The sequence below is a fragment of the Triturus cristatus genome, chromosome 5_1 (genome assembly GCF_964204655.1).
Source record: "Triturus cristatus chromosome 5_1, aTriCri1.1, whole genome shotgun sequence".
NCBI classification, from domain to species: domain Eukaryota; kingdom Metazoa; phylum Chordata; class Amphibia; order Caudata; family Salamandridae; genus Triturus; species Triturus cristatus.
In genome coordinates this window covers 342,308,401-342,334,109 of record NC_140587.1, presented here as the reverse complement: position 1 = coordinate 342,334,109, position 25,709 = coordinate 342,308,401, and positions in this window count along the sequence as shown.

Here is a 25,709-nt window from a genome sequence, read left to right as displayed (position 1 = left end):
CAACCTATCCATCAAGGTCATCTGATCTGACTCTTAGTCTTCTCCCAAAAACTTTCACAGCCGAGTTGAAGTCAAATAGAAGAGGCCATTAGTTACTCAACTCCTGCCGCTAATGCTATTGCTAATGCTAAGTAAAGGGTGTTTTCTTCAACCAGTGTTCACAACAACTTAGTCTCTCTCAACAGTACAGTATACATCCTTGCAGCGAGTGTAATGTCAATAAGTAAGGAATATAACTTACCACAGCCCATCACTGCTGCTGGCTCACCCCCTGCAGCTGCCGCATCTTCTGCTCCCTCCTTACTGGCCGTGTCGCCTTCGCCGCTGGCCCTGGCACTGGTGGTCGGTACGCCTAGAAAAAACATTACACATTTTTTAGATGCCATATACACCTCCCCCTATTTATTCTTTTTCACTAGCAAGATTGAAAAAAAAGTTAATACATACATCACTATTACAAATAGGGTACTAGAGTAGAGTAGACTAGTAGTAGTATGTCCTATCCTATCAAAAATAGTAAAATATCTGGTTGGGCAATTTATTGGTGGGAATTGTCAAAAAGCCTCAAGATTAAGAAAACTAGAAGAGGACAACCCAAAGGACTGGGCTCAGTGGCTAGAGCTATTGGTGAATCTGAGTTTTAAAACCTTTTAAATAAAGAGTGGCCAACTAGGCAAGCTTAGCTACAGACAGACTAATAGTAGCAGTAAAGAGAGTCACAGCAGAGGCAGTTAGAGGCAGGGATAACAAGAATTTAAAAATAGATAGTCTAGATCAAAGAAAAATTGGTAACAAACAGAATTAGGAAACGGAAATAACAGTTCCGAAAAAATAAGGTGTAGTAAATGTTAGGGAAGTATAATTATTAATATTAACAACAGGAGGACTCACTGGGGCCAGCAGCAGAGCCCTTGGTAGAGGAGCGGTCCTGGCCGGCATCTTGTTCAGCTGCTCCCACCGACTCCAACGACGCCGTCTTCTTGCCCCTGGATGCTGATCATGAAAGATATAAGAAAGAAAGAGACAAACATTGATGATTGGTGTGAAACAAATAAAATATTTTTTAAAACGCTCAAAAAAACATTTATGGAAACAACAATTGCAATAATATTTACCTAGCTAATCTGGTCGACTAGTAGTATCGCTGGATTTGTGGACTGTCTAGTTATTATTTATGAACACTAATCCAGTGTTCCATTCTGATTCCAGAATACTAACTAAGCCTAAGTACCACCTGACCTAGCCCACCTATTCCAGACGGCCAATTGTTCACTTAGTCTGCATTCCCATTTATTTTAGTCTTCAAAAATGCATAGATGGAGGACACATGCATACATTTTTGCATACACCAAATTGTTGGTTGGTTGCTGCTGATGTTGATGATGTGCTGATGACTACAAAAGGTTCTACTAAGGACTGGGGTAAGCAGCACTCAGCAGCACATGACGTAACAGAGGATGCGTCACACAGACCGCTAAAAAATTACCAACTAATAAGTAACTAAACCTATCAATCCACAACTATCTCTTAGTGACAGGAGTACAAAGGAAGGACTAGAGTCTCTCTAGCATTACCTAATTTAAGTTCTCTGAAGTAAAGTCTTACATAATCAGCCCAAGCGAGCGCAAAGTAAGATCAGTAGCGCCGAGCACCTGTGGCATAACAATTACAGAAGATTGTTAAACGTGATTTACCTGCAATGTAAGAAGCATCATTCATGCTATTCGGAAAAAAATTATATTCGCAATATATAACACAGAGCAGAAGAACACAAAGTAGTAATATTAGACAGCTACTCACCAAGCCCTGGGACCTCAACTCCTAGCAGGTCCAGCAGGTCCTACTCCCAGTCAAGGATATCGGACCACACGTGCGTAAGCTGGTTAGAGGTGTGCCGGACCCCAGAGCAGCAAAACACTGCCCGGCGTACCCTTGCCCACCGCTGGTGACGCTCCCAGAGCCTGTACCCAGACCCAGACCTGCCATCTGCTGCCAGGGTTAAGGGGAGGTGGCGCTGCACAATAAACAAGTGCGGCCACCCCCGCCTCTCCAAATAAAGCCCGTGCCTGCACCCCTATTGGGCACCACCTCGCGCAAGGAAGGCGGTCGCGGTTCTGGATGCGGCTAACCGCCTTGCCCTTTGCCATGGTTCTGGACACTCGGGGCGGAAAAGAAAAGGTAGGAAGGAAAAAAGTAAGTAAAAGAAATTTAAAAAGTAAGCAATAGAAAAAGAATGAAAAAGTAGGAAGAATACACAAAAAGTATTAAAAAACTCAAAATATAGAATCAGAAAAATAGAGAGATAGATAATAAATCAAAAAGATAAAAAAAGTTTCAGAAACAAAGGATTGAAAAGATAAAGGGAGGATAGAAAAGCAGGCCCAGAACCATAGCAAAAAAGTGAAAAACAAAATGGCCTGAGCCCGTTGCGACCGCATGGGCAAGTTTGTGCGATATTTCCCCCCGAGCACTAAAAAACCGCAGCGAATATGCAAAATGCGTTCGCGAACAGGAAATACGCATCGTGAACGAGCAGAAACAAGCAATACTTGCTCCGGAACAGGAAATACGCATCGCGAATGGGCGGGAACAGTGATAAACCAGATGACCACGCCCATTGGCGACCGCATGGGCAAGTTTGTGAGATATTTCCCCCCGAGCACGCAAAGAACGTCCCAAGCACGCAATATGCATTCCCGAACAGGAAAAACACATCGCGAACGGGCAGAACAAGCAGCTCTGCGTGCTCGCGGAATACCGCGTAGCTCGCTTAGTTTTTTTTTACCACTTTGCGGACGTCCGCCTAGCGCGACTACATGAACTCCGCTCAGGGTTAATTTTTAACTGTTCATGCATTTTTAAGCTAACCTAAGGTCTTTAATAAAGAAAACTGAAAGAAGACTATAATGAATAAAAGATTTTTCAAGAAAACAGTTATAGACATATAGATATTTGTTTTTATGGCAAAAGGACTGTTCTGTTTTAATTGCAGTGTAACAAAGTAGGCCCATTTATATGGTTGAACTTTATCAATATTTTTTGAATTCTAACATTTAATGTTGTTCTCAGGCTCTTTGGAGATTATATGTAAAGCTACAATTCTACTGGTGGATCAATCAATAATTAAGGGGGTCACTAGAGAAGGGAATCTTTGTTGTTTCTAGTTCTAACATATCCCATCCCTTTTCTTTGCATTGGGGTTGACTCCTTGTTGGGTTTTGACACAACTTTGAGGGTCCACAACACCAGCCAAGGGGCCAGAACCTTTGGGGGGTTGGAACTGCAATTCCCACAATGCAGCTGGTCAAATCATTTTAAGTCCAGGTGAAGCTGGCCATCTGGGGTTGTCTTTATGAAATTGATGCAGGTAACTTCTTGAAGCTCGTTTGTGCCCCTTGCTTTCAGGGAGTCAACTCCTTAATCCTTTTGAAGTCGGGCAAAGTCCTCTTTTTATGAAGCCCAAAGTGTGCAGCAGGTGCAGTCCTTATGAGTGCTGTCTTATTGTGATGCAGACCATGGGTACAGAAGGACGTTCTTCTTTTCTTGATATTTTCAGGAAGGGATCTGAGTTGCTGGGCAGCTCTTCCATATGTTGGCTAGAAGGGGGTACCCCTAATTATTGGGGTGCATGGTGCCAATCTCTGTGATGACCACTTCCCTTGAAGTGTGGCATTTTCTTTTCCCAGAAAGCATGCTGTTTTAGTTGTCCAAATACAGATGATGTTCGTAGTCTTTCCTTGTGTTTGATATTACATGGTCACTTTAAAGCTTCAAACATTATGCATCACACTTATTAATTAATTTATTTTGAAAGTTTTATATAGCGCAAACATGACCACCGAGAGTATCAGGGCGCTTTACAGATTATGCAACAAATGGGTAAAGAAAAAACTGATTATGCATCGTAGTGTATGAACATGACCACCGAGGGTATCAGAGCACTTTACAGATTATGCATCAAACAGGTAAAAAACAAATTATGCATCATAGTGTATGAACATACAAAATAGAATAACCAAAGCGACAATATAACAGTCTAAGATTATCAACCCACTCGTGAGTGCAAGGAGAGCACATCATCAGGCAAATCACAGACTAGAATTGTCCGACCTAATCGTGAACCAGGTGTCTGAGCCAGAGTCAATGGGTATGGGCTTAGAAACCGATGCAAGTGCCAGGCACCAGGCTAAGACAGAAATTTCTTCATCAGGAGCCCTTTGACCTCTTTCTTGAAGAAGACAGTAGAAGGATTCACCCGGACTTCGGGGGAAGGGAGTTCCAGATCCCCAGAGCCATCCTCGAAAAGGCTCGGTTATAGGTCTTCATTTTCTTGAATTTCTGAGGTTTAAACACAAGGGTACTGGTGCTTCTGGAAGCTCTAGAGCCACAAGAGAGTTCCAGTGCCTGTGCTAGATACAACGGAGTCTTGAATTGGATGGCTTTGTGAGCCATGCATGCAATTTTTAAGTGAATCCAGCTTCATTTGGAAGCCAATTCAGTTCCCGCAAGTTCGGAGAGATGTGGTGGTATCTTTTTGTACCAGTTAAAAGCCTAGCAGCGCAATTAAGGGTAGCCCTAAGAGGAGCTGTCCTCACTCTAGGCAGACCACAAAGTGTTGCACTACCATAGTCCAGCTTTGCAATCACTAATGCTTGTACTGCAACCTTGAGGTAATGAGCAGGGAGGAAGGGTTTGAGTTTCCTAAGTAAACTGAGTTGGAAGTTCGCTCCTTTAGTGAGGGAGCTGATGTGCTTCTTCATGTTCAGGCTTTTGTCTAGAATGATACCTAGAGATGATGCCGAATCCACGAGGTGCGGCCTGCAGTTAAGAGCTGTCAACTGGTTCAGCCTTTGTTCCATGACTGGGGATTGGTTGTGGGGTGAGCCAACTTTGTGTTTACAGCAGGCCTGAGTTGAGGGACTGGATATCTTCAGGGGAGGTGATCTTCAAGTATAGTTGGGTATCGTCCGCATACATATGATAGGGAATGCTGGAAGATTTTAAAACCTCCGTCAGAGGCTCCATGAACAGGTTAAAGAGCGTGGGGGACAATGCTGAACCTTGACGAACACCCAAGGTGACTGGTGCAGGGTGGGACAGGGATTGGTCCACCTTGAAACATTGGGATCAATTCTGAAGGAACGAAGAGAACCAGGTTAAAACTGGCTCGGGCAGCCCCATCGTGTGTTCTAGGAGGTCAATTAAGTGATCATGTTTGACAGTGTCAAAAGCTGATGAAAGGTCGAGGAGGATCAATATGCGCGACTCATTATGATACAGCATTCTGAGTGCATCATCTACAATGAACAAGGTCACTGTGTGACCAAAATGAATTATGGCTGACTTCTGCGAATAAACCAGACTTGCAAGGAGAGAACGGGTGTCTGCACCTCACCCTATTTGGATGTTTTGAAGCTATGGCGGTGGTGATATATTGCAACAAAGATACACAATGTATCAAAGCAGATATTACAATAGTCCTGAAGGATGCTCTAACTTTACAGCCTTCAAACAGGGGGGACTACTCAGCTTTACAAAAATAAGACTGTTCATTGGTTAAAATCTAATTCTGGGTGATTTAATGATTTATCAGGTTAAGTCCTATTTGTTAGGAGAATTCCTTGAACTGGCATTCCCAGAAAGGAATCTACAGGAGACTGTGGTATTGTTGCAAGGTCATACTGTGCCCTGGGCACCGCCCAACTTTTTGCTGAATGGTACTGGTGGTAACTGATTTTGACTGACCCTGGGCTCTGCCTAACCAGTCCCAGGGCCAGTGCAATGCTGAAAGACACACATTTAGAATACAGTTAAAAAACCCTACATACACTAGGGTACACTATGGTATGTGGTACCCCTGTGATTGGCATGACCTACCCCTAGGGCCCTAGTGCATATTAGGGAAGGGGGATTGAAACTACCTATCAGCCCCTATTATAAATAGGACACAGCAGTTAGTTTGGAGGTCAGCAGCTTTTCTGCAATTGCATGTGTGCACTGCTGAAGCCTGAGGTCAGTTTTAAAAGTGGCCCTGGGTGGCAGGACTGCTTTTAAAAAGTAAATTGTGGTCAAACTCGACTTTGGGGCACTTAAAAATGGATAACCTACAATGTTGTGGCATATTTGGAGCCTCTGGGGTCCCCCCATGGTGACCCAGGGGTGGGGGATCAGGTAGTTATAGGGTAGACCCTTATAAAATAAGTTTTATATGCCCTGGGTTAAGTGAAAATTCACATTTCACTCCCCACATTGTAATAAAGTGCTGTCCAAATTCGACTTTGATGCTAGGAGCCCTGTGGAGGGAGGATCTGCAATTTTTCTACAGATTCAGAACCCCTAAAATCTCCCCTAGTTGTCCCATGTGGTGGGGGTCCTGTAGATATAACACAAGTACTTATAAAATATGTTTATGTAAGTCCTGCTGCTGGAAAAATGACCCAAGTAATTTTTCCCATTGCAAATCCCCTGCTACATAGGTAACATAGTATGAAGTTATTGATTAATAACTCTTGACAGGAGAGGGCTAGAAGTCCCATTCAAAGACTTCCCAGAATGGTACTGGTAAACTCACGAATATGGTATTGTTGAATTTCTCCTAAAGTGTACATACAAGAAGTTATAAGACTTTCTTGTTTGTAAGTCCAGATTCAGCCTTCCAGTGGTCTGTCCTGATTGGTCAGAATTAAATGGATTAGCCAGGCTGCCTTTAAGAGGTGATAAAGAGCCCCCGGGGTTAACCAGCTCTGCTGGGAGGGCAGTGTGCTGCTACACAGGAATGCCAGGGCAGGGGGAGGAGTCGTAAACCATGGTCTTCAAAGGAAAGGTGAGGCCACAGGACTTCTTGTGTTCTCAGGGTCATTTGAAAGAGGATATTATCCATCGAACCCCACAAACAAACTGCATGGATGCATCCCCTATTGACAACTCTCTATTGAGCCATTGTGTTAGAATACTTTCTTGGAACATTTCAGGAACTGAGCAAAGATATCCAACCCAGACTGGGTATCTTTTGAAAATGATTTTGATTTAAATTGTATTTAAGAAACTTGTACTCTCTGTGAATATAGTTCCAATGGCTTTCATTGTATTTGATGTCCAGATTTTCCCTTATGTGGCGGTGGATCAAAAGGGGACATGGCAACTTTTATTTCACTCAAGTTGTCTAAACTTATGGCAAAGGAAATTATTGCCACCATGACTACCAAGTGATTTTACTTGCAATGTATTTATTTATTTGATAATATGTTGACTCATTTTTACTGTAATATTGTTTATGTTGATTCTAATGAGATTATTGATGAATGGGAAGCGAATATTGCTGATCTTCAAGGTAGGCACAGAAAGGAGATTCTAATCATATTAATAGGACAATGTAATCTACATTTGTGTGATACATTGTCATGTGGCCAAAGGGGTCCAGAAAGGGAGAACATTACACACTTCAACCATGTTTACAATGGTGAGGCAGTAAATATGACCCTAATCTTCTTAAATTTTTTTTTGCCAGAGACTACAAGATCTCTAATACACCTCTTCCTCCCATGTTTAGGAGTATTAGGAACTGTAGTAATATTGACATTGTAATCCTCTCCTCTGATTTAAAACCTTTGCTGTGGGATCGCAATGTGGTAGCTAGCTGGATTAGCGATCACAATCTGCTCCCTGCTTTTCTTGGGTCGAACCTTTTTGATGATGGCACATGTAAGGATAGTCAAGAGGTAGTGTTTACATGTATCAGAGGTGTTAGGATCAAATTGGATAAGGGTAAGAAATTCAGGGATAATCACTATGATATCTCAATTATGCCATCTCAATATGAAGCCCCGGAGAGAATTCTAGAGACCTTTGGTTCCTTTTGTGCTCCCACCTCCTCAACACTACTTTCATGCAAACTGCCTAAATGTAAACTCCCTTAAAGCTGGTTTAACATGCCTGTACTACGACTCCCAAGCAGCTTATAATTGCTCTGTCTAAACACTGTCTAAACACCCACCCTGTAGGGAAGAAATAAAATCGATCAGGTCGGTTTACAAAGAAACACAAGATTCTAGAAAAGCTGAGCTCAGAAAGAAAGCCTGGGAGGAATTAGAGAAAGCAGGGAATTTAACTGATACTGCAGAGTTCTTAAAAATTGTCAATCAACCTTTTTTCTGGTTATCACAAACCTATGATTGAATCTTATATCACAGTTCAAACGTGAGTAGAACACTTTTCCTCTATATATGATCCATCTCAATTAATCAGAAACTGTGTAAAGCACAAAGCTACTCTAATGGTGTTTCTCCCCTTGCCAACCAGGAAGCCATATCCTTTGATAAGAGGGCTGCTTTTTACTTAGCTAGTCCTTTCCGGTGAAGGATGCCACTTATGCAATCAATATAATTCCCTCTGGGAAAGCCCCGGGTCCGGATGGTTCCCAATGCATCTTTTTAAAGAAAATAGTTCACTCCGGGCTCGCTTACTAACAAATATTATCAGGGCTGCTACAACTGGTCAGCCAGTTCTTTCAAGGAAAGAGTCAGTAGTGGTTCCCATATTTAAAAAGAGAAAAAATGAATATACCTTGATGCTACCATCCAATTTCTGCATTTGATAGTCCCTGTAAGATATAGGGCAAAGTTTTTGCCTCCAAACTGGAAGTTTGGATAGAAGGCAAACATATTATTTCCAGGGTGCAGTATGGCTTCATTATTTTTTGTTTCATTACAGACTTTCTTAAAATTGATTGACAAATCCTTTCTATCTTAGAGATGATGAAAACTCTCAAGTAACAGCTCTTATTTTTGATAGAAGTAATGGTATAGGTGCAATTCCTCATCATAATATCAATATTATCCTTGCTTATTTTGCTGCTAGTTATTTTTTAGCATTCTCCATAATTCCTTGTGCCGTAGGGATACTTCTTCTGGCTTAGATATGATGATCACAAGATCATAAACATACAATGCTATCTTGGATAAAAATGTGTTATTTATGAATAAATGCTTTCAAGAGTATTTCTCTGCCTTCACACTTTTGGTCCTGTATATAGATCGAACACCAGGCAGCAACCATGCCTGATGTATTGCTCAATCACAACTTCCTGCAATAAGTATGAGTTGACCAACATTTTAGCTCTAGGTGAAAAGAAACATCCTTGCACTTGAGTGAAGCAATTTTGGCCAAACCTAACTCCATAAAGGACCCGCCAAAGATTTCTCCAATTTACACAATCAAATGCTTTATCAGCATCAACAGCATGTATAGTCAGAGGCGTGCCTGTAGCTTCAGCTTTATAATTTGTGTATGTCATAGATTGAAGTAGGTCCTTGGTCTTTCAGCCTCCTTGCCAAACTATATTTCTAGAATGTATAGTTATTTTCCAGTATTGACACAGGGCTATCATTTTAAAAATAATAGAGATTGTTGTATATCGTGGTGTTGGGCCAAGGCATGGGTGCTTTATGACTCCACCCAAGCTCATTAAAACATAGCCAATAGAAGTGCAGATTAATCTTTCAGCTCTCTATAGCATTCTGTAGAGAGCCCATCAAGACCTGCTGCTACACCAGTCTTTTAATACTTTATAGTGTCTAATACCATCTACACCATGATATTCTCTTCTAATCTTTGTTGCTATTTATAGTTGAGTTTTCGCAGATCCAGACTTGCCAGTGAACTATCTAATAATGCTATCTCAGGATTTATCTTTTCCTTATAAAGAGTTTGAAAGAATTGCCTGAAAGCATGTCTCAACTCAGCTTACAGGTATGTAATAGCTGACCTGCCATCCATCCTGATTGCTTTGATTGTATTCTGATATCTATCTAAAGTAGTTTTCCAAGTCAGGACTTCTCCAGTTTTTTCCCATATTCAAAGTTATTCAATTTAATGGCTTCCCATTTTTAACACAATAACGTCAAACCTGGCTTGAATACATGTCCCATACTAAGTGAAGCTCAGATTAGCCATTTTACTATTGATATTTGTTTGATTGAACAATATGACCCTTTTCAGTATATTCCTCTCCCTCCATATGTCCATGCTGTCTAATTCAGGCAGACTGTCCAGAAGTCAGGCTCTATGAACAAAGGACATGTGCAGCAGCGGATTGGTCATCCATGGGGGTGGGGTTGGCCACACACTATGGGTGGGTTGAGTGCAGGGTCTGCCCAGGTACAAGGCCCTGCAGCTAAATTGCTACTGAACATGGTCTACAGCTGTGTGCAGTGGGGATTGGTTTCCCACAGAGGGTTGGACATAGGGCATGGCTATATTCTATTCTATTATATTATACTGCAATATATTATATTATAATATATTACATTACATTACATTATATTATATATCAAAATATTGACAATGCTAATTAAAAAAAACTAGTAATATTTACCTTCAAAGTATTTCATTTGACACATTATGACCGATATAAAAGTATTTCAAAGCCTGTCTGGTTCAGTTCTTACATGAAAAGAAGCTCCTAACACTTTAAGTTACTATAGAACATAGGTAGAATAAAAAGACTGTCTTCCTGTTCTTGTAAAACAGCTGATATGCACTCATAATAGTTTTGAAGGCCATCTCACATTTACCATCTAACCCCTTCCACGAAAACAAGGCACTCTAAAAAAAGTAGTCCAACCAAACATACTATGCATACCTAATAATTATAACTTAATAATATTTTCCTGTGTTCTACTTCTTTCAGTGAAAAAGGTTTCGCAATGGGAAAAGTGGTGCATTAAATGTGCCATTACAGTACTGCTATTAAAACAGTTATTTGATCTGCATAGTTACACATACCTTTTACATAAAAGGTCTTTAGATATAAATTGCCCAAGTGGCATTCTGTAAGGCTTGAAATGAAGATATTGTGACACAATCTCAAAAGGGCAAGTCACTCTACCTAAGCGTCCTAATTTTAATATAGATTGCGCTACAGAGGACAGTAGCCCTATCTGCAAAAATCTCATGGGGCCATTAGCTGAATTAACTGATAATGCTGCAGTACCTCAAAGTAGCTCGAGAAATCTATGAATGTCATGTTCTTCTTTATTCTCAGATAAGTGCTGCCTGAATTCCCCTGTTACACAGAAAGTGCAAACGATAGTGTCTTTGAGATATGGCTCATCAACATATCTTCCCAAAGGTTAATGACTTAAAATCTGTGCAGAGGAGATCCATAGCAATCCGTCTTACTTTCTACAGTGCACGAGCGCCGCGGCTGCATGCCTGGGGCATTAGAATTAGCTTTCATGTAACGAAACAATGTGGTGAGAATTACACTTACACCCAAGTGGCCCGCAGAATGTGTTGTGCATTCGGGGAATTTAAATGAAACTGTTTGTTAGACCTGGTATCCTTGGTATGGTTTCCCCTGACCTTTTGCCTTCTGACCGCCTCTTTTGCTGCTTCGTTTTTGCTGGCTTTAGGATTCTGGGTACTTTACCACTGCTAACCAGTGCTATAATGCATATGCTCTGTACTCTAAACATGGCAACATTGGCTTATCCACAATTGGCATATTTAACTTAGTTATAAGTCCTTAGTAAGGAGCACTGCATTTGCCCAGGGCCTGAAAATTAAATGCTACTAGTGGGCCTGCAGCACTGCTTGTGCCACCCACTCAGTAGCCCTTTAATCATGGCTCAGGCCTGCCACTGTATGTGCAGTTTTTAAATTGTCATTCAGTCCTAGCAAGTTAACCTATTTGCCAGGCCCAAACCTTCCTGTTTATTACAAGTATGTCATCCCTAAGGTAGACCCCAGGTAGCCCCATGGGCAGGGTGTAGTGCATTTAAAAAGTTGGACATTTATTTTTAAGCTTTACATGTCCTGGTAGCGAAATACTCTTAAATTCGTCTTTCGCTAATGCAAGACCTAACTCTCTCATAGTTTAACCTTAGAATTGCCTTAAACATCGCTTAAGTGTAATTTTCAATTGGGAGCACACAGAAAGTAGTTTAATACCTCTGAACTCACAATTTAAAATCACAACTTATGTGGAAGTCGGATTTTAAATTGTAAGTCTGTTACACTGCGAGCAAATACCACGCGGTAGGTTACAACGCGGACGTTACATCGTCCGCGTTGTTACCACGCATGGCATTACATCGCAAGTCGCTTCTACGACTTGCACTAGATGGCGCGCTGGATTTAGGAATAGTAGAAATTACTATTCCTACTCAAGTTAGCGCAACAGCAGGGAATGTGTTGGATTTATAATCCAACACATTCCATGGTATTGCACGCCATCTAGTGTAAGTCATTGAAACGACTTGCGATGTAATGCCATGCGTGGTAACAACGTGGACAATGTAACGTCCGCGTTGTTATCAACATGCGTGGTACTGACAGCGTTGTAAACGCTGCCTCCCATTCCACAAAGGCAGCTTGGGTGTGACACTTACATCCTGATGGCTCATCCCCAGGCGGATGGGCCTTCCTGAGGTAGATTGGGAGGGAGGAGCTGACACTTGCACCTGAATAGGGCTGTGCCTGTCCCCACACAAAGAGCTGCACACTTCCCTGTAGTGAGTCTGGAGCCATGGTAGGAAAGGCAGGGACCTTGTGATCTTCAAAGACCTCTTTGATGTCTCCCTCACTACAAAGGCACATTTCGGTATAAGTACTGGACCCCTGACACCATCAAATACGAACACTACTGAAACCAAAGACATTGTGCCTGGAAGAAGAGCTGTTGTGATGTTCAAGGCTCTGCCACTTTGCTGTCTGCCTTGCTGTGTTGGCCAGATGCCTGCTGATTGCTCTGCTGTAGGAGGGAATGCCACTTCACAACCTGCTCTGCTGTGTTGACCTGCTGCTTCTTGCCTGGGAGTGAGAGGGACTGGACCTGCTCTCTACATCTTTGAACCCAGATTCTCCAATAGTTTGCTGGCCTAACCTCCAATATTCAGAAGTCTCAGGGACACAAAAGGCTTCTTGCAACTCTGCTGGTGTTGCTGTGCTCTGCAATCTGTGAGTCTCAACCTTGCCTGAGGTGGCCCCTTCAGACCTCTGCCCCAGACGTGGGTTCTGCAGCTGTTTTCTTCAAAAGTCACAGCAGTAGTCTCTATGCGTCGACGGAACTGACACAGTACCCTCCGACGCACTGCCAATTCAACTAAGACGTGGGTCCCGACTGCGAGGTTCGATAACAATGCAGCACTGATCCTTCGACACCGTCTATGAGGCTCGACAATAAGGCAGCACCAGTCCTTCAACAGTGTCTGTGATGCTCGACTCTGACGCATTGACCCGACAGCGGGGAAAATTCCAACAAATGCTTTACGCATTGCCTCTTAGGTTAAGCCTGACTGCTCTGTGCCAAGCTACCAGAGGGTGAGCACAGGTTAATTTAGTTTGTGTATCTGACTTACCCTAACTAGGATTGTGGTTCCTCCTTGGACAGGGTGTATACATCTGCCAACCAGAAACCTCAGTTTCTAACTTTATACTATAGATCATACTGTGGGGATATGATCATTTAGCTTACACAGCACTGCCTGTTTTGATAAAGAACAAGACTGAGGTAGAATTAAATAGTTAGATCAGATTTGGTTTGTGTAACCTTGCTAATTATTTCTCTTCAGACCATATGGACAAAACAATATTAATTAGTAGCTGCAGATTATAATATGAAACAACTTCATCATTAGCATATAAGATTATTATCATATAAGATAATGCTAAATAGACAGCTAGATGGTTACTACATAAATATTAGAATCAGTGTTATGTAAATGGAGACCTTTATTGAAATTGACATGAAATGTAAGGCTAAAAGTCCCAGACTGGTATTTCTAGTATAGAGTGTGTCACTGAAACAAGAAGATATATGTGGGTGTAAATATCTGATGAACTTATTTTATAACTACCTGCAGCTGCTACAAAGAAGCATCTGTTGAACACACAGTTTACTCCAATTATATATATTATCGAGGTGGGCACCTCTCATTGATTCTTGTTTGGTTGAAGACTAGGGACCTCATGCATAGACAGGCTGTTGGCTACAGTAAAAAGCTTTTCATTGGCCCACAACCCACCCCATCATTTGCTGTGCAAGGGAATCTCAAGTCCAAAGGCACGTTTCCCAAACATTTGTACACGTCTCCCCTCATTACCATTAACCCCTTCGACGCCCATGACGGAACGGTTCCGTCATGCACGTCGGTTGGGCTGTGCTTATGACGGAACCGTTCCGTCATGGCCCCGCCCGCGCTCAGAACCTTCAGCGTGGCGCGGAAATCCGCGCCGCGCTGAAGGGGTTAACAGGCTCGGAATTGACTCGTGGCTCATTGGAAAAAGTAGAGGACGCTGGGACGGAAACCTGTATGGTGAGATGAACTCAATTCAAGCAGTCATATCTGCAGTGTGTCTTAACTGCTACCCCTGTTCCTTGGAGGGGCATGGGCCACAATGCCACAAAATGTGCCACATTGTGAACGGAGCATCGGGAAGTACAGAAGGTCATGTGATCAATTTCTCCCCCATCGATGTTTGCAGCCTGCACAAGCACAGAGCAAAGTGTCAAATATTGTCAATTTACACTTTACAAATGGGTCCAATGGTTATCTTCAGCAGGAGTTAGCCATTTTGGGCAGATCTACAAGAAAGTGCCGCAGCGCGGCCCCACTATCCCTTTGGCTGCGCCACGCTGCGGCACTTTCAGTGCACAGGAATGTGACATATTTACAAGAATATGTCGCATTCCTGTGCTCTCCCCAGCGCTGGTGCACAAACAGCTGCCATGTGCCTGCACAGGCACACTTTCACCATGGTGCAAGGATGCCTGCGCCGTGGGGAGATTGTTTTTGTGCAGTAAGAGGTACCTTCCTGCACAAATACGATCACTACAGGCATTTCCCTCTTTCAATGCGTGTTGTAGAATGCAGCACGCATTGAAAGAGGAAAAAACGAGGAGAAATGAAAACATTTCTCCTCGTTGCACCTGGCAATGCCACCTCTAGGGTGGCGTACCACCCCTAGGGTGGTGTAGCAAAGTGACGCATTTCCAGGTTTAAGATTTCTTGTAAATCTGGAAATGTGTCTGGTTCCATGGGTGTTGCCTGGGAAAACCCACAGCAACACCGATGGCACGCCCCTTTCACGCAAAGTGCTGCGTGTAAAGGGGCTGTATTTACAAGGACAGGAAAAGTCATGCAGGATGGCTTTTCCTGTCCTTGTAAATATGGGGCAGAGAAATGCGCTGCCAGTGCGTCACAAAAAGTGACGTACTAGCAGCGCAAGGGGCCTGTAAATCTGCCCCTCTATGTTTTGCGACCGCAAAAGTGAAGCTTTTGTTCAATCACTGCTAGATTTCACAATCCTCTTTCCCTTGCAACTCGTGAGGACCCAATGGGGCAGATTTATGAGCCCCTTGCGCCACTTTTGCGTCACTTTTCCCATGTTAAAAGTGACGCAAAAGTGGCGCAAGGGGCTCATAAATCTGCCCCAATGTGTTTTCTGAGATTCGTAAAAACAGCTATGACTTGCAGTGCACTGTAGCGCATTGCGTACTGAAATTTTGCATTCCCAAAATCTGGTGCACTGACTTTGCAAATTTAAAGACTTTTGTCCAGGAGACCCGTGATACCAAGAGCACAGAGGGCACAGTCGCCCCACATGCACAAAGTGTCTGAAATACTTCTCTTTCTTGAGTCACTCTCACTCTGGACGATTCTCCCGCCAACAACGCTGGTTGGTAGTGCATGAAATCTGCGAGGATCATGCCGAGTATGCTACTCTCCTTCTGCACGGTGCAGTGTGAGCCTTCCCAAACGAGTAGTGGCCCAACCAGTATCGGTCAACCAGGCGTGCAGTGTTGAGCCTCTCCTTCAAATGTTGTTAAAGGTGCCACAATCATCTGCCTTCTTAACCACTGGAAAATTGGGAAATGTAAATAATCGAAATATTTTCACTTCCCTCCTCCCCAAAGAAATACAATTTGTTGCTGCTTTCCATAGGGCCCTTCCCTCACCGACCCACCCTGCTTTACCCATCTATTAGATGAAAGGAGGAGTACTGCAAGATATGAGCAATTGCTCATTTTGCTCTAGGTACCTTTTTGGAAGACAGGCTAAGGCCAAACTAACCACTCTGCCACTGTCCACTATCTTCTTCAATTATGCTAAGGCCAAACTAACCACTCTGCCACTGTCCACTATCTTCTTCAATTATGCTAAGGCCAAACTAACCACTCTGCCACTGTCCACTATCTTCTTCAATTATGCTAAGGCCAAACTAACCACTCTGCCACTGTCCACTATCTTCTTCAATTATGTTTTTTGTGGTGGTTTTGGCCATTAGTAAAACCAGAAACACAGCAGGAGAGCATCAGGAACAATTTTCTTTCTATTAAACAATCTGCTGTTTCACTTGCCTTACGGGACAAAGGGAATAGTGAAGAAGAAATGAATCGTTGTAAAATAAACTGGAGATTTCCGTTTTTTATTCATTTGTCACACTGCAAGGATAAGTCACTTAATGATGCACTCCCCCACGATTAAATTCTAGTCAAAAGAAGGTAGAGAAGACACAGTGGTTTGAGTGAAGAGACAAAGTTTCAGCAAGGTCAGATGCGTTTGCTGGGATGGTGGATCAATGCAGCCTCTGCGATTTTCATTGTGATTGCTATGACCTAGATTACCCGATTGAGCACCACCACCATGTTTATAAATGTGATTTCAGTCTCCATATAGGACAACTTCAAATCAAATCAAAAATTTCTTTATTCGGCTCTCCAAAGAGAGTCATAAAAGATACATATACAAATACACATAAAATACATAATTTAAAAAAGAGACATTTATAAAATTCATTGTGTTAAAACTCATGGCTAGCACAAATAATCAAATAACAATTCACAGAGTTTAGAACGTGAGGTAAGCATCTGGGTGAAACATCTGTTAAGTCGATACAATTCATTTAAAATTAAAATCAGAACTGGGTTAAGTCAGCCTAACTTCTGTCTATGATGCATAATATATTGTAGGAAATTGGAAACAGCATAGACCAGCCCTTCCCCCTCAAGAGACTGCAAAAACAATAAGGCCGGGCGACAGGTACGGAAGCCCATGCATTTTAATAAGGGGATTAATAATTTCTTCCGCTGGTCTGTATAATATTTACAGAATAGTATAGTGTGAAGTGTAGTCTGGGAGGAACTCCCATTACATGGGCAAGGTGGAATTATTTTAGCCCAGTTGTTTCTCAGCGGGAATGTCACTAAGCGGTGGAAGTAATTCAGTCTAAACCTCACCAAAAGAAACAGCTCATAAGAAGTAATGTTATAGGTAAGGTAAGGCTGGATCCCAAAAACCGTCTGTACTGTAAGACTGTGCCTAGCTGTTTGCTTCATTACCTCTGAATTGAGTCTTAAATCTTCAAGGTGGTTATAGCAAAGATCATAGAAGGCCTTTCTTGTTAGCTCCTGTATGGTAAGAGGATCATGATAATAATTTCCTAGTCCTAGATCTATTAAAAACTTTTTGACATAGGATAACCACCCAGATCTGAAAACATTATCAAGGTTCATGCAATCTTGAATAATTTTTTGGGTAAGGAAAGTTTTTTCAGATGACCATATTCGGTACCACAATAAGAGCGGCTGGATTTTTGCCAGGTCAGTAACATATGGTAGGCCTAGTTCTAAATGGCAGGAGTAGTTTGCGGCTGAGGTTGGTAAGGCGAGGAGGTATCTCAAAAAATTATTTTCTATCGTCTGGATGGGAGCCACGGACATGTGGCCCCATACTCCTGCGCCATATAAGGCCACTGAAATACATTTGGCTTTATAAATTTTTGTCATCTCCGTAGGTGCTTTCTTCCCCAGTTTCCTGGAGAAACTCACAAGTGCGGAGGTTGTTCTCGCAAACTGAAGTTTTCTTACTTCAACTGCCGGTTTCCAAGTTAGTTTTTTGTCAAACATGACACCTAGATAAGGATAACTGTCAGTATTTGCTAAACTTTCCTTGTTCAAGTAGATGGATCTAGTTTTGGTGTTCTTACTAACACCTGCCTTCATAACAAAAGTTTTCCCTATGTTGACCTTAAGGTTCAGACTGGCCATAAAAAGAGCATATTTGTTTAAAGCCCTCTGGAGTTCGTTTGGGGTGCGAGCAAGGATGACCGCATCGTCCGCATACAGTAATGCCGGAATGCGGCGATTGGCCACCATAGGAAGGTCCTGGGCTCCACTCAACATTTCAGCCTCCAAGCCATTGGTATAGAGGGTGAAGAGGAATGGAGCCAGGACACAACCTTGTCTCACCCCCTTTTCTACCCCAAAAGATGCAGTCAGTTCACCACTAGTACCGAATCTTACTCTGGCACTTGCATCCGCGTAAAGTTCCCTTAGAAAAGTGACTGCAGTCTGGTCCATCCCTAGATCTAAAAGGATGGACCAGAGTTTAGGATGGCTGACGCAGTCAAACGCAGATGACAGGTCGACATAGACCATATAGAGTACTCCGGCCTTGATGTTAACGTATTTATCTATCAGAAGAGATAGATTTAGTGCCTGATCCATGGTCCCCAGTCCTTCACGGAACCCGTATTGTAGGTCGGATAGGATGTTATTATCCGCTGCCCACTCCTGCAATCTGTCAAGCATAATCCGACCCATCACTTTCCCCGTAGAATCTAACAGGGAGATGGGGCGTTAGCAGGATACTGAGTTCCTGTCCCCTTTCTTAAAGATCGGGACTAGGATAGATGTTTTCCAGGATTCCGGAATGCCTGTGGAGCATAGTGCATTGAAGACTCTAGTTAAAAAAGGAATCCAGAGTTCGGTGTAGGTTTTATAAAAGTCTATTGGGACCCCGTCGGGCCCAGGGGCCTTCCCTGGTTTGCTTGCATTTAGCACCCGAGTGACCTGGTCAAGGGTGATAAATATATCAATAGGGAAAGACGAGGAGCCTTGACAATAGGGGACAGTGTTACCGACATCAATTGATAATTGAACTGCCGAAAAGATTCTTGTAAAGTGATCAACGCAGTCCTTTTCATCTATTGCAACCTCAACTCTAGGCAAATCACCGTTATCAGTAAAAAATGGTGCTTTTACTGCTTTCCAAAAAGTGATGTTATTGTTACTGGAACAACTCTCGTGCAAATCATTCCAGAGTTGTTTTTTCAGTTCCATTTTCCTTTCTTTTAACACAGACTTATAGGCCTTCCTCAATGTAGATATTTCGACGGGATCCCTAACTGTTTTATGCAAAGCAGATTTTAACCTAGAATAGGCCACTGTGCATGAGTGGTTAAACCAGCCTCTATTATTTTGTTTAGGATTGGCCTTCTTAATCGTTAGGGCCCGTTTTACCTCCTGAGTCACAGTGCCAAAGTTTGCAATGACCTCTATGTCAGACACGGTCGGGTCAAGGCATTTCGTGATAGACGAATATGCCTTAGTAATCACCGTTTTTGAAATATCAATGGGGTTGACTAAGGCCCATTTTAATGAGTACCCATTTAGTCTGGATAATTCTAGATTATATTGGTCCAGAACACTTGGATTTTTACGGTTAGGCCCATTGAATAGATGTAAAGTAATACTGATAGGGTAATGATCACTTAGTGCAATCTGATGAGTGTGGAAGGTAGCATCCCTCTTTGCAACGCTGTTAGAAAGAAGGATATAGTCAATTGTAGAATTACATCCTCGGCCATGATAAGTCGGGGCCAGTGGAGTATTTGAGTCATGTAAATTATTCGCAATTCCCATATCCAGCTTAAACATAGTTTCATTTAAGGAGCTACCTAGAGTTGAATGTGCAAAATGAGAAATGGGTATGCCTGCCTCATCATCTAAATCACATAAAAGTTGATTAGGTGCAACACATATAGAATCGTTAAAATCACCGCCCCAGATAATAGACACCTCACCGGCTTTATTCTTAATAAAAGATGTTATCAGAATAAAGATGGAATTAATTAATTCCGATGCCACTCGATCGGAGAGGTTGTTATAATAGTTAACCAGGAGGAAACAATATCTTTTATTTACTGTTAGGCTAATAAGCTGGAAATTAGGATCAAGTTTTATTGTCCTTATTTCTTCTAACTTAATCAAATTTGAAATGTATGTGGTTAGCCCACCCTTAGCCCTACCAGAGTTTGAAGGTTGGGCAGGAGAAAAGTATGTTTTATAGCCATTCAGATATGTAGCTGTTGTCTGCCATGTCTCCTGTAAACACAGGATATTAAAATTTACAATAAAACCAGTCCAAACGTCATTTCCTATTCTGGAGCGAAGACCCGCTACGTTCCAGAATAGAACCACTAATTCTGATTTAATTAAATTAGGATCGTGTATAGCCTTGGGACATAATAGAGGAATCGTAGATGTTGTCGAGACATCTTTTACTTGGGTGACTGTACTTGATGACAGCGGTAGCGAGATCTTAGTATTTAAAGCAGTATGATTTAATGCAGGAGGACAAGAATCGCTGCCTAATAGACCATTCGTTAAACCACTATCAGAGGTCCGCAGATTGCCCTCCAGAGAGAGTCAATCGACATCCTCTAATCCTTCAAGGGGATAAAAACGGTTGGAGATAGGAAGGTTAAAATTAAGGGGCCGTATTTGGGGGTGTGGATACATTCTAGGTATTATTGTATTCCTATAATCCGACTGTGGATAAAAGTAAGTCAGGTCATAGGTTCTTATAGTTGTCTGTCGTTGGGTATGAAACCAGTTGACTATGTGAGAAGTAGCTTTGTAGTCTCTGAAGTTAACAACTATTACGTCACCTGCAATATCCTTTGGGTGCAAGCCGACCCAACCAAGTCTACGAACATGTAAAATTTCACCATTGATGTGAGGCGGTAAGGGCCTATTCTGTCTCAGCCAGTACATTGCTTTATTTTTTAACTCTTGGTTGCCCTCCTTCTTCCCCAGCTCCAGAGTAGGAACTCCTGTCAAAACAACAACATAGGGGACCGCCTCGGGGGGTAGATCTATATGCTGACATCTGGAACCATCTATTTTACACTGGTCTGTATCAGCAGAAGCACTATGTGGGTTAGGGTTAGAACTAGTAGTTTTAGGGGTTACCTTTTTACTACCATAGTCAGGGACAGTATTATTATTTTATTGATTTTGCAATGAGTTAGTTTGATTTTTTAAGGATGGTAGTATCTTTGTTTTCGGTTGATCTAACTCTACTTGTTTATTATCTGTCACTGTAGTTAGGGAAGAGTGAGTAATGGTATTTTGAATTGCCACTGTATTTAAAAGTAGATCTTTTATCTGTTCCGAATTTTGCGCAACCGATTTCTCAATTAGCCCAAGTTGATTCATCATGCCCTTAGCTCTTTCTAAAAGAGGGAGAAGGAGCGATTTTACAAGTAACTCTATTCGACCCACAATTTCGTTAGTCAATAAATCACAATTTTGGGAATCTAACTGGATTTCAACGTCGTGTGATTTAATGGGGTCAGTAGAGTAAAAAGTCGTTGTGTTGTTAACCACCTGGTTGCTCTTAGTGTTACCAGGTGGGTGTAATTTATCAGACTTCTTTGGACCCTTCTTTCTCTTCTTCAAGGGGGGTGGACCTCCACTAGTCATTTTTGATCCCTTCCTAAACAAGCTCTTAGTGGTAATAGCGCTAGTGGACTTTAACGGTAATAAACCAGAAGAGGTATTATTAGAAGAAGGGCTAACATGAGAAGTGGAGGCAGACGATGCTAAATGGGTACAGAATTGAGTCTCAGAGTCAATATCTCGTATAGACAAAGAAGAAGATCCTGACGGAGATTGCGTATTACTTATTAAACGCGGTAAAGGCAGTGCATGAACCGGAGAGGCAACCATCTGAATGGTACCAAGCGAAGAACGTTTAACATGCAAATGTTCAGCCGATAGTCGCCGCTCCACCAGGGCAATCTCGTTCTCAAGGACTGAGGCGGCTCTTGTGATGAAATTGTCCAAAGTGCCTCGAACTGTTCCTCCCACCAAAGAAGATCTGCCCTTAGAAGGGCGTGATGTCATGATTACAATGAGATGGTATTGCTATACGCACTTATGAAGGCTCGAGATGGAATAAAGCAATGTCCAGGTCATAGTCAGGGTGCAATCACGCAGGATAATATATTTGATAGTCACAAGCAATGAGCACTGACTTGGTAACAATACCTCTCATGCGGCAGCAGGATGTTTAGGGAGTGGGCCAAGCCCAGCCTCATCCAGCCCTGGACGGCCACAGACGGGCCACCCTTGTCCCGGGCTTCTCCCGGCGCTGCCCGCGCGCGTCCCGCGACGCGGCCCGCGACGCGGGGGCTCTGTTCGATTTTATGCGCCTCCGTGCGCGGTGGTGATGGGAGCGGACTTCCGCCGCTAAGGCTTCTGGGTAGTGTAGTCCTGCGGACAGCGGCCGCAGGGGACTGTGTCTGCGGCGGCGGCAGGAAACGTGGAGGATCAATCTCAGCACCAGGGTCAGGTAGGAAAATGCACACTGTCCGTGCCACTCAGCCCAGGGTTGTTCTGACTCGCTATAGGACAGCTTGATTTGTGTTTGTTCCCAGTCTTTTTCTTTTTCTTTTTATTCGCCTTTCACTTTTGTTTTTGTTAAAAACCTCCTGGTATCCAACCTGAATTCTTGACCGAGCCGGCAAAGCGCCCATATTTCTTAGCAAGCAATGGTGTTAGGTGACTTTTCTGGGTGGAAAACTCATCACTCTCCTCTTCATTTATTTAGACCTTAAGCCTCTATCATTTGGACTTGATCATCTGGTCTCCAAGGCCACTACATCGGCCAGTCACAGTCTTGATAATTTGTAATTTCCCCTAAGAGATTACTCAATACATCAGACTGGGCAATTTTTTCATTACCGTTCCAGTGGAGTGCCCCAAGGATCAACCTGGTCAAGGCCAGAGGTATCCGCGGCAAACTGTTCGCTGACGATACATGGTTACTGGTTAATCTGATAATTTGTTAATGTCAGAATGGCCGATTGACAGCGGTCTACAAAAAAAGATGGCTGGATCCCAATGGTCTCAATCTTGAGAGTACCAAAACAGAATGATTGATGTCAAGTAATGAACCTAGTACTGTTTGTATGTAAAATTATCTACCAGACCTCGATCTTGGGCCTTCACCTGTCCAGGTGGCTTTCAATTTGGGGACTCTGTTTAACTCAGATCTGACCTTCTTGCATCCAGTGGAGGCACTAGTAAAAGCATGCTACATCTGGAGACCAGTCACACCTGAGGCAGTAGTCGGCTTACTTGGCATTGTGTCCCTTGAAGACAAGGCAGAGCACTGTAGTTCCATGTGGCCAGTGTGCAGTTAAAATCCTCATCCTTCATTCTGGCCAGCCTGTATCAATAGAGGCCATAGGGTTGATCCACATGTGCTGGAGGCTAAGGAAATGGCTGATGAAAAACTGAATCATGTAGGAGAAGAAGGATGTCAAATATGAGATTATTTTTCCAACCTGTCATTGAAACTACAATTCTACTATAGCACTGGGTGTGACTAGCCTTCAATGTATTCCTATCCAAAATGGTCACAAGTGTATCCTTTCTAAATATGCTAATTCTAGCTTGTGTCAACCTGTTCTCCTGTGATTTTTTCCCTGCGTAGTCCATATATAAAGATGCTTCAGTCACACAAAGATGGTGACAATTAGTGTTTTTGCTTATTGTGTAGGATTCCTGTGCTAATAATTCTTTTTTTCTTGTTTGATATTTCCTGAACCTTGAAACTGTGTTTTTGGAATTATTGCACATTATAAAGTATTAATGTAAACTAAATTGTCTTTTTGATTTGCATTCTGAATGACAGCACCGGCTCCCCTTCCACATGGTCTTGATAAATGACTGCTTGTTTCAATTTATCATAATTCCTGGCTTGCATTTGTTTAGACTCCTTTTCTGACATAGGCATCTTAAACCTATGAAGATGCTTTGAGTTTGGGGAATCTAGACAGTGTGGCCATAGCTTCTATATAACAGGTTCCCAAGGCTCGGGATACCGAAATGTCTTCTAATTTCATGGCTGCTCAGATTCCGTCTATATACAAAGTTCCCACATAGGGCTCCATTACAATTTCCCCGTTTTCTCCGCAGGAAAATGCAGGGGCGGGAATTTTAAGCTGAAATCTCCCCGTGAGACAAAGGATGATTGCAAGTTGTTTCCCCATGAGGGGTGAATACTACGAGGACCCTGAAAACTGCTCGCAGTAGTGCATGTTTTCCCCCTTCTAGCAAAAACAATGAGCGAAAATCCCCAGCTATTTATCAGCTGTTCGGAGCTGGTGATGAGTGTTTTCTTTTTCTTTTGCCAGTAGGGGGACACAAAGGTGGGTAGGAGTGGTGAGAAGGCAGACTCCTTTTTCCTTCAGCTGGGTTTGACTCCTTCTGCCTCCCCTACTTGAAGGATGTGGCCAGATCCAATAAGTCAGGGCCTCTACACACCAGGATACACATAGTTCACCAGAGCTGTGTCCCCTTCCTGGAATACTATTCCAGTCAACTCGAGAAAGAGCCCTAAACAAGTTACTTCAGGGTTAGTTTGGAGAAAATAGTCACTAGTTTTCTCACTCTCTTCTTGAGGAAATCTCTGTACTCATCAATTTGACCACTGTTGGCAGTCCAACATTAGGCTCTACAGTATGTATATGTTCAACCGTATTGATCTAGTACATATGCATCTTTGTCAGCTCAAAATGCGGCTGCTTCTAATTTATGAGATTTGTTGCAAATGAGTAGGTGCCACGATAGGTGCAAACAGGGCAGTACTGAGAACGAAACCCATCCTTGGAAAAATGTAAATCAAGATTTAGTGCACCTTGCAATTGAGAGTAGGTTATTAGCCTTTTCCCCATTACTGGAGTCTGAAGACTCACATTGCACCTTACAATTGAGAGTAGCGTAGAAGCCTTTCTCCCACCACTAGGTGGGGAAGGAGGCTCCTCCTGTCCTCAAGCTTCCAATGACAGACAGATTGGCTGAGAAAGCCTTATTCATTTGTCTGTCTAGCCTTCTGGAACCTTCCAACCTACTAGCTCAGCATCAGGTTGTCTTTAGGCCTGCCAGGGGGAAGAGGATATGCTAGATGACATCCTGGATGATCATTGCCTAATTTTGAACAGTGGTTTGGGAATTTCTGGACTCAATTTCTGTTTTACAATCCTAACTAAAAGACCAGCATCATTTGTATTCTCGTGAAAGTCCCTCAGCTAGTTCAGGTAACGTCTGCCGAATCGGTCATATGTCTTTTTCTAAGCCATGATTAGTCCCATCACCTCACCACCATGTGTGGAGCTCCTCAGGGCTCTCATATCTCATACATTTCATTCTGCATGTGCTGCAGCTGGTGAATCATAGCAGACCTAATTGGGTCCAGAGTCTTCTCGCTGTACCCAAGGGATTTTCCAGCTCATTCACAATGTAACATCCTTCTCTGCCTTTCCTTCGGCTTGCCATCAAAGCTGTCTTAACCAGCATTATCTCATTAAAGCTCGGGCAAGACTCAGATACTATGTATGGCAAATAAGATGGTTGACACCAGCTTTTCTTTCTGTCTCATTTTGCATGGTATCTCTCTTTTTTCAGTTACAAAGTAAAGAATCTAAGCTTTATCCTGAACAAAGTCCCCTTGATGACAAGTCAAATACACATCCCAGTGTCCTCTAGTGCTGTGCCTCTTACCTTATCTGCTACGGTGTTTCCTAAAGTGAGCTGAAGGCCATGATCCTTTCTCTTTATTAGGCCAGGTTAAACA